Source organism: Adiantum capillus-veneris, chromosome 2 (assembly GCF_014529385.1).
Source record: "Adiantum capillus-veneris isolate H3 chromosome 2, ASM1452938v2, whole genome shotgun sequence".
Lineage (NCBI taxonomy): Eukaryota > Viridiplantae > Streptophyta > Polypodiopsida > Polypodiales > Pteridaceae > Adiantum > Adiantum capillus-veneris.
The window spans coordinates 130396746-130405072 of record NC_140932.1 but is presented as its reverse complement, the minus strand read 5'-3'; positions in this window follow the sequence as shown (position 1 = coordinate 130405072).

The window sequence follows — 8327 nt, the reverse complement described above, 5'->3', positions numbered from 1 at the left end:
TGGCTTCTCCTCATAATGGGGACCTTACAAATGTGCGTTTTTAACACAGAAAATTACAAGGGGTAAATCAGGCTCCATAGTTAACAAGTACTATGCATGACTAATATTCAATAGGAGGTAAGAGCTTTTGCTCAATCACAACCTAGTGAATTCTATAGGTGATCCACCATATTCACATAGAGGTAAGAGCATAAGCTCGATAACAACCAAGTGAATCCTACTTCATACCTTAAACCTCACTTGGAAGTAAGAGTATCGTCTCATAACAACCAAGAGGTACTAAGTGGACCTATTCTATGTCTATATGGAGGTAAACACATTTGTTTATGACAACCAAAAGACCCTACATGTATGTGTATATCTTATCCATACTTAGAAGTAGGAGACCCTGCTCAAATAACCAAGTATAGAAGTATTACAGTTTAAATAACCTTTGGTAACCTTTTTAATGCATAGAAATGTTTATTTTAATATTCTAAATCAATGTCTTATTCACCTAGTGAATGATATGTTCCAAAATGTATGATTAACACTACACCTATGCACATATTATAGCTATGATAGATTTTAACTATCAAATATCACTTTTAGTATCTATTCTAAAATAAATAGAGCTAAGAGTATAGCCTTTAATGTTTAAAATTATGCATTCGCACTAAGACACTATATCTTTAAAAAATAACCTCTAATGCTTAGAATTATTTATTTATCTATTCTAAAACAAATAGAGCTAAGAGTATAGTCTCTAATGTTTAAATTTATACATTCGCACTACTATAGCTAAAAAGATAGCCTCTAGTGCTTAGAATTATTTATTTATACTAAAACAATAGAGTTAAAGAATAACATTCTATTGCTTAGAATTATAGATGATTCAAATCTATCCATTTTTTTTATTTTTAATATTTTAACATTAAAAATAATATATTCTCTTAAAAAATCAAAGGATTTTTTAAGTTGGCAATTCAACCTTTCTATGTCGGGGGTAACCTAACACTTTGGTGAAGGCAATTGTACCTAAAACACGTAAATTTGGGCTTATTATACTATTTCAGAATCGATCGATACTGTTTCGATCGATACATATTGATCGATAGTCTTTCGATCGATATGTAAGCAATAAAACATTATTTTGAATAAAGCTGACATGGTAGCGAATAATACGCACGAATAAATCTTTAAAACGTATTAGTCGACCATTATTCACGAATAAAACGAATGTCAAATAATGAATCATGCAACCCAAATCCCCAGGAGACCGCCTTGATTTTACAACTCACTTGCATATGGTGCATGTTATACACCTTTGCTTTCAACAAACCAACCATTTCTATCTTTTCCTAACGCCTCCAAAAAAGTTGTGGCACAAGAAGCTCAACAAGACCACTGTCGGATGACATTTTGTTTCAAATGCCAGCAGAACTGCCGACAAGACTCTTGGCCGCTTTGCCTTTTCCACCACACTTAGCAGCATTTCAAAACGCTAGTACCAGAGATGTACATCATTTGCTTACACTATCTAGCAGCGTTTTGCGTAGGGAACCTTATTGTCCACAGATTTGTTGCAACTTCCACCACTTCTCTATGAAGCAGCATTTTAAAAAGCACACAACAAGGATCTCTTGGAGCTTTGCCTCAACGTTTTGATATGATATTCCCACCACCACCTGGGCACTTTGATACCACTGGTAGGAATTTCAGTTATGGAGGATGGAACCTGACGCAAGCCATGATAGGGGGAGGGGGCGTGTAGAGAACAAAGATGTGTGAGAGAGAGAGAGAGAGAGAGAGAGAGAGAGAGAGAGAGAGAGAGAGAGCAAAGACTTGATCAATAATAGAAAAAGAACCACGCTATTCTTGATTATTGAAGAATCTTACGTATACATAGAACTGCTAGACTAGCATTAGCCACCTCTTTCTCCATGCAAAAACTTCATACTAAAAGGGTGGTCCTCATCAGTTTGTGATAGGGAGTTCCCATAGGTTAAACCAAACAGCGCTTGAACCCAACATATTTGATCAACAAAGTAGTCATCCAATGAAGGCTAAGCAGGTGGATAGTGTTTTTAATGAAGTTTGAATTTAGAATATTTCATAAATGTGGAAAAACACATTGTGGGGTTCATTTTCTTTCAAGAAGCACTAAAGGAATCTCATGAACATCATTGAGGGATGAATCAGTGGGACATTGAATTATTTTGGACAACAGCAGAACAACTAAATCTTAAATGGCAAGAGATTTATGATTTTTAAAAACAAGAGAGCCTATTAGAAGATTGGTCTCATGCCAATAAAAATGCATTCATACTCAAAAGCCTGAAATTCACACTAATTGGAGGATGTCTCTACAGATTGAGAATTGATGGTATGTTAAGGAGATGTGTACCAATTCAAGCCAAAATGTAGATTATCAATGAAGCTCATATTGGGAGCTATGGAGGGCATTTTTCCACTCTAATTACTTAAAAGAAAATATTACAAGCTGGACTATGGTGGCCAAGAATAATGATAGATGTTCAAACTTAAAAAACATGTCATATTTGCCAATGATGGGTAGACCCCAACTGCAGCGAGTATGACACCCACCAACCGGTCCTTAGAAGCATTCATAAAGTGGGGATTTGACTTCATGGGACCCTTTAAGAAGATAACAGCAAGTACATAGTCATGGCAACATGCTATGTGAGCAAGTGGGTTGAAGCCGAAGCACTTTCAAATAAGACACAGCTTGATTCATTTGTAAATACATCATATGCCGGTATAGCTTGAAATAATTTAGATTAGGGTAGACATTTCATCATCAATGAAACTATGTAGATTTTGACAAAAGTATTTTCTATAAATCATCGCAAGTGAATAATTTATTTCCCTAAATGTAATGGTCAGGCTAAAAGTAGTAATCAAGACAATTTTGACCAAAATTGTCAAGAAGAAATCTCATAACTAGGATCTAAAGCTTCATACAGCACCGTGGGTGTACAAAACAACTCATAAAATCACTACTTGAATGATCATTTTGAATGGTTTATGGAACAGAGATATGATTCCAGTAGAACACACTTTCCAATTTAAGGGTAGCTGATAAGCATGGTCTAGATTATAACACTAGATGGAAAAAAATCAAACAAAGAGCAACGTTAGAACAAGAGGTGGTGCATAAAAAAGGGAAGCATTAAGCTAAAGGTTTGAGAATTTTAGAAGGGAGATTTAGCCTTACTTTAACAATCCAAACTTGGGCCTAAGAAGCCAAATCTGAAAATTGTTGGCCTACAGTAAGGCTAAAAGATTTACCTAGAGTATATAATGGCTCAAAAGTCAAATTATATTATTTGGATCCGGATAAACTTCCAGGACAAGTAAATGATCGGTCTTGACTCTGAGATTCACACGATTGAAGTATTCCTTATAGGGACTGATCCAAACAAGGGGAACCAAAGTTCTTAACATTCTGCTGATCTAAAAAATATTACACATTATTCCCAAAACCCAAAAGATCTAAAACCTTGACCATGTATTCAAAAGGCATCTAAATTGATTAGACAAACTCATACTTCTAGCTATGATTGGCGGGTAAATAAATGCAAAATGAAGAGAGTGTGGTGCATGCAGAGTGAGAGGGAGAAGAAGAACAGACACAAAGTGTTGGTGGAGCTCTCATTGAAGATTGGAATTCCTCACTAGTTACTTCTTATTGTTCTATACGATCAAAAGAATAGATAAGGTTAGTATCGTCAGTGTGATGGGTGTTCGGCCAGTTGGCCTAAACCCTAACAATCTCCCACTTGAAGACCAATGTGGCCCAAGTGGCTTATGTATGTACATATGTACAACCATGAAGCAATCCTATGGTCCTACACCCATCATCTCCATGCAATGTGAAAACTGCTCTCAAGGTGAACTTTTCGATGCAAGGTTGTCATCCGTATGAACCTTGACTAGCTCAATGTCCTTGCTAGCCAATATGTCGCGTATCACATGATAATGGACTTCTGTGTGTTTTGACTTGGAATGAAACACATGGTTCTTTGCTAACACAATCGCACTTTGACTATCACAATGCAACACTGGAGTCTAAGTAATGCCAAGATCTCCCACTAGGCAAGCTACAGCTTCCTTGCTAGCATCAGAAACTACCACATACTTTGCCTCTATGGTGAAAGATAGACGTACAATTTTGGAGACATGATACCCATGACACAACTGCTCCAAATAGAAAAACATAGCCAAACGTGGATCTTCTAGAAAGTCTGTCAATTCCCAAGTCTCATTAGCCATAATCGAGTTATAATCAAATTGTGTTGCATGCTCCCACTTCACACTATCTTCTATCTCAATATCCCCTAGGTAGCAAGTAGGCTCTCCACAATTGGTGACTATAGATAGTCTAATCCTAGCTGAAAGCGCTCAGGGGCATGAGAGACACATGTAGATCTCCTCACTAACTAACTGTTGGACTTTGGTCTCTCAAGAGCATCACTAGCTCTCTTTGAAGGACTACTAGTGGTAGGTACATCGCTAATAGACTGAACTGTTTGCGTAACTGGACTTGAAGCTACATCCTCAAATCTGACTTTGTGATATGCAACCTCTTTCACAAGTTGTCTATACATCTTTGAATCATTAAAGATCACTTGTGAGCTACGAATGACTTTACAAGCTTCTGGGTGCCAGAGATGATAACCCATCTCTCCACCTGTACCATAGCCAACGAAGATACATTTGTGTGACTTGGGGTCCAGCTTCTTTCTAAGCTCCTTAGGCACATGTGAGAATGTCTCACACCCAAACACACATAATATGTCATAAGTAGGCTTCTTACATATCCACATCTCCTGCGGAATTTTGTAGTTCAATGGTGTATTACACAACCTATTGCATTGTTTTCATAACAATCTTTCCCCAAATCTCTTGAGGTAAATTTACCATAGATAGCATGAAAGCGACCCTCTCCTGAATAATTATATTCATCCCCTCAGCAACTCCATTCTGAGCAGGTGTGTACTGTGTACTAAACTACCTCCGAATTCCTCTTTTGCTACAAAATTCTTGAACTCATTGGAGACGCACTCTCCCCCATTGTCAGTGCACAAAGCCTCAACTTCTCACCATACTAGTTCTAGCTACAAACTTCTGGAAGACACTAAAAACTTCATCTTTCCTCTTCAAGAGGTAGACCCACACCTTTTAAATAGAGTCACCTTTCGGCCCGCATAGAACACTATGACCAAATCTAGAGGATTTTCTAACTTTCTATCCAATGGCGAAGTCGTAAGCCTAATTTGTTTAGCAGAGCTAGTGAAAAAGTTATCAGAAAGGTCTACCAAACTTTCCTACTAGCTTTGCCATTGTTCCCTTAACTGGCCAGAATGTTGTTGACAATGAAACAGCAATAGAAATATATAAAGAGAATACAACACAATTGCAGACTAAAGACACAATGCAGGCGGAAGCAATTCAAGGAACAACCAGTACCTCCAGCACTATCTTCAGAAGAATGCCTAACAAGCTACAAGCCCCACAAAAAAAGAAGGCTCGAGAGCAGTTTCACATTGACAATCTTGCTAATGACCACCATTTACCTTATGATTCTCTTCTCATACAAATTAATAGTGATGCGAATGATGCTAATTTAGTAACAGCTTACCACCATCTAGGAATACTATGGTCAAGGTTGTAGCCAAATCCCAAGAGCGCAAGGGAAGCTTTGTTGTTTTTAGCATATGCAAGCAAAGGTGTAACCAGAGCACTCTTTTTCCACCTCTCTATGTGCAGCATTACAATTGTTGGATGCAGCACGATCCCTCCCTATCTACGTACAGCCTTTGGGCCTCAGGAACCTCCCTTCAGATCTCTTTGTGTTTTGTAGCACACTCTCTCTCTATGCGTCATATTTCTCTACACTTCAAAGGCATGTGGCCTTATGCAAGATGTTGACATGAGATGAAAGAATTCATGACGAGGTTGCTAGTCAAAGAGAGGAGCGGGACGGAAACAGGGGGAGGAGATGAAGAGGGAATCTAGAATACTAATGAATTTTATTTAATGTATATCAAAAAATATGTATGTGGCACCAAAATCTTGGAAAGGACGAATCTGAGGATGATGCTCTCACCTCATCGGGTGAAGGATAAGGACTAAAAGGGCAGGTGGCAGGCAATGCATCGTAGGTAGAGTTTGTCACTCTCTCTCTCTCTCTCTCTCTCTCTCTCTCTCTCTCTCTCTCTCTCTCTTCGCCTTACTAGTGGGTGACAACCTGAGCACTAACACCTATATTTATTAAAGGGGGATGAGAGGATCCACAGTCAGGAACTCTACACACGAAAGTCGAGGAGATGGCAGCCTTAGGTGTCAAGTCAAAAACTAAACACAGACACAAATTAAACCCCAAAAACCCAGGCAACACATGCTAACTCACAATATAAGATTATAAAAGACAGGTTGGGTACATGACGTGTGTGCGGGTGGAGTGGTGATCCCTCACCCCGCCTCATTTTATGCAGAGTGTTACTTAGTGTCAAGGAGGTGCCATGCCCCGGCCCCCCCCGCCCTCGTCCATAAAGGACACGAGGCCAACTCGAGGGATCGACGACGCTGGAGAGATCCACCGTCAATTAAAGATCTATGTGAACAAAAGTTAGGGTTCCCAGCCGGCCGTCCACCTTGAACCTCGGACCTCCCCCGCCACACTCCTCAGCTCTATCCAACCCACCTATCGTGCATCACTGCAGGTAATGTGACTGCAGTTGTACATAAACCTTGCCCCCCCCCCCCCTTGCGGAGATCCGACAACCCAAAACACACGCCCCTGCCGTCGATCCCGCGTGTTGGACCCCGTGTCAATTATTAACGAGGCCCCCCTCCCTCCCTCCCTCCCGTACACTTTTTGGCCTCTATATCTCTCTCTTGCAACGTATAGAGAGACAACCTCTCTCTCTCTCTCTCTCTCTCTCTCTCTCTCATACACAGACGCTGTTGCAATCAAAGAGCCTTCTTCCCTGCGTTGGTTTGTGCTGAGGTTGTTAGGTAGGGGCTACCGCAAGAGAGAGGAGAGTTGATGCTCTATGCTGGCGAGCTCTCTCTCTCTCTCTCTCTCTCTCTCTCTCTCTGGCCCAAGCAAGTAGAGAGTGCAAGAGAGGGCGAAGCAGAGGCATCTCCCTCTCTCCCCTCCTCCTTATGTCGCAGGAGGCCGAGCTTGCACATGGTGAGGGTTTAGAAGTTCGAGGTGGACATCAATGGCAATGCTCACATATCCGAGCTTGAAATGAAAAAACCCGTTTGTAATTTCATTGGACCTTCATTCCCAAGGTTAAAAACTGGACCACCCCCTTACTTTTTTCCATTTTCAGTTGAAGAAATGGCACTCGAGGAACTCTGCCGCAAGGCATGCTCGCTGCTCTGCGTGTTCCCCCCCCCCCCCCCCCCCCCCCCCCCCCCCCCCCGCCTGCTCCTGCTCCCTCACGCCATAGCCCCCCCTTCGCCCTCGCCCTCGCGCTGCCCCTGCCTGCGCGCTGTCTGTCCACGCGCGCTGCTGAACTTACACCCAGCCTGCGCGCAGCCCAGCCAGAGTGCAGCCCCCCCCCCCGCCCCCCCTCTGTTGTTCGCTGCCCGCTGCCTCGCCGCTCCAGCCCCTTATCCCCCCCCCCCCCCCCCTCCTCCGAAGGCCTCGTTTGAATTGCCTGGCAGTGGATTCTCAGTCGGTTACTCCTTGCCGAGCTCTCAAGCGTTGGCCTTCTCGTCCGCCCTTCTCTTTCAGAGCAGCAGACACTAATGGAGGCTCATGCTCCACCTCGGAGGGACTCCTCCGAAGCCCCCTCGCCCAACACCGCTAAGCCCACCATTCGACTTGCTCTCTCACCGACAGAGCAAGCGAGCCTAGCCGATGAGGTAGAGCGTCTGCAGGCGACCTCGATCATTTGCAAGATTCTCGGCACCCGACCGAGCAGAGGAGAGCTGCGTGACCTTCTCCAGGCCCGCCTTCTCGCAGAGGTGGGCAAGATTTTGGATGTCCAGATCCTCGGACGGGGGTACTACCAGATCGAGTTCGAGACTTCCGAGATGGCCTCCAAAGTCATAGCTATGAGTCCACTGGCTATCCGAGCATCACGCGCCCACTTTCGACAATGGCGACACGGTTTTGACCCGACTTCGGATGTGCTCGTAGAGGAGGCAGACATCCCCATCTCAATCTGCTTTCCGGGTTTACGGAGGGAGTACCTTCCACTGCTCTCCAAGATTGGCTCCGCCATCAGGACTGTTCTGGAGACACCTCGTACGGCAGCATCAGTAGCTGCCAAGGCGGCCGGCATCCCTTCAGTTCGAGTTTTGGT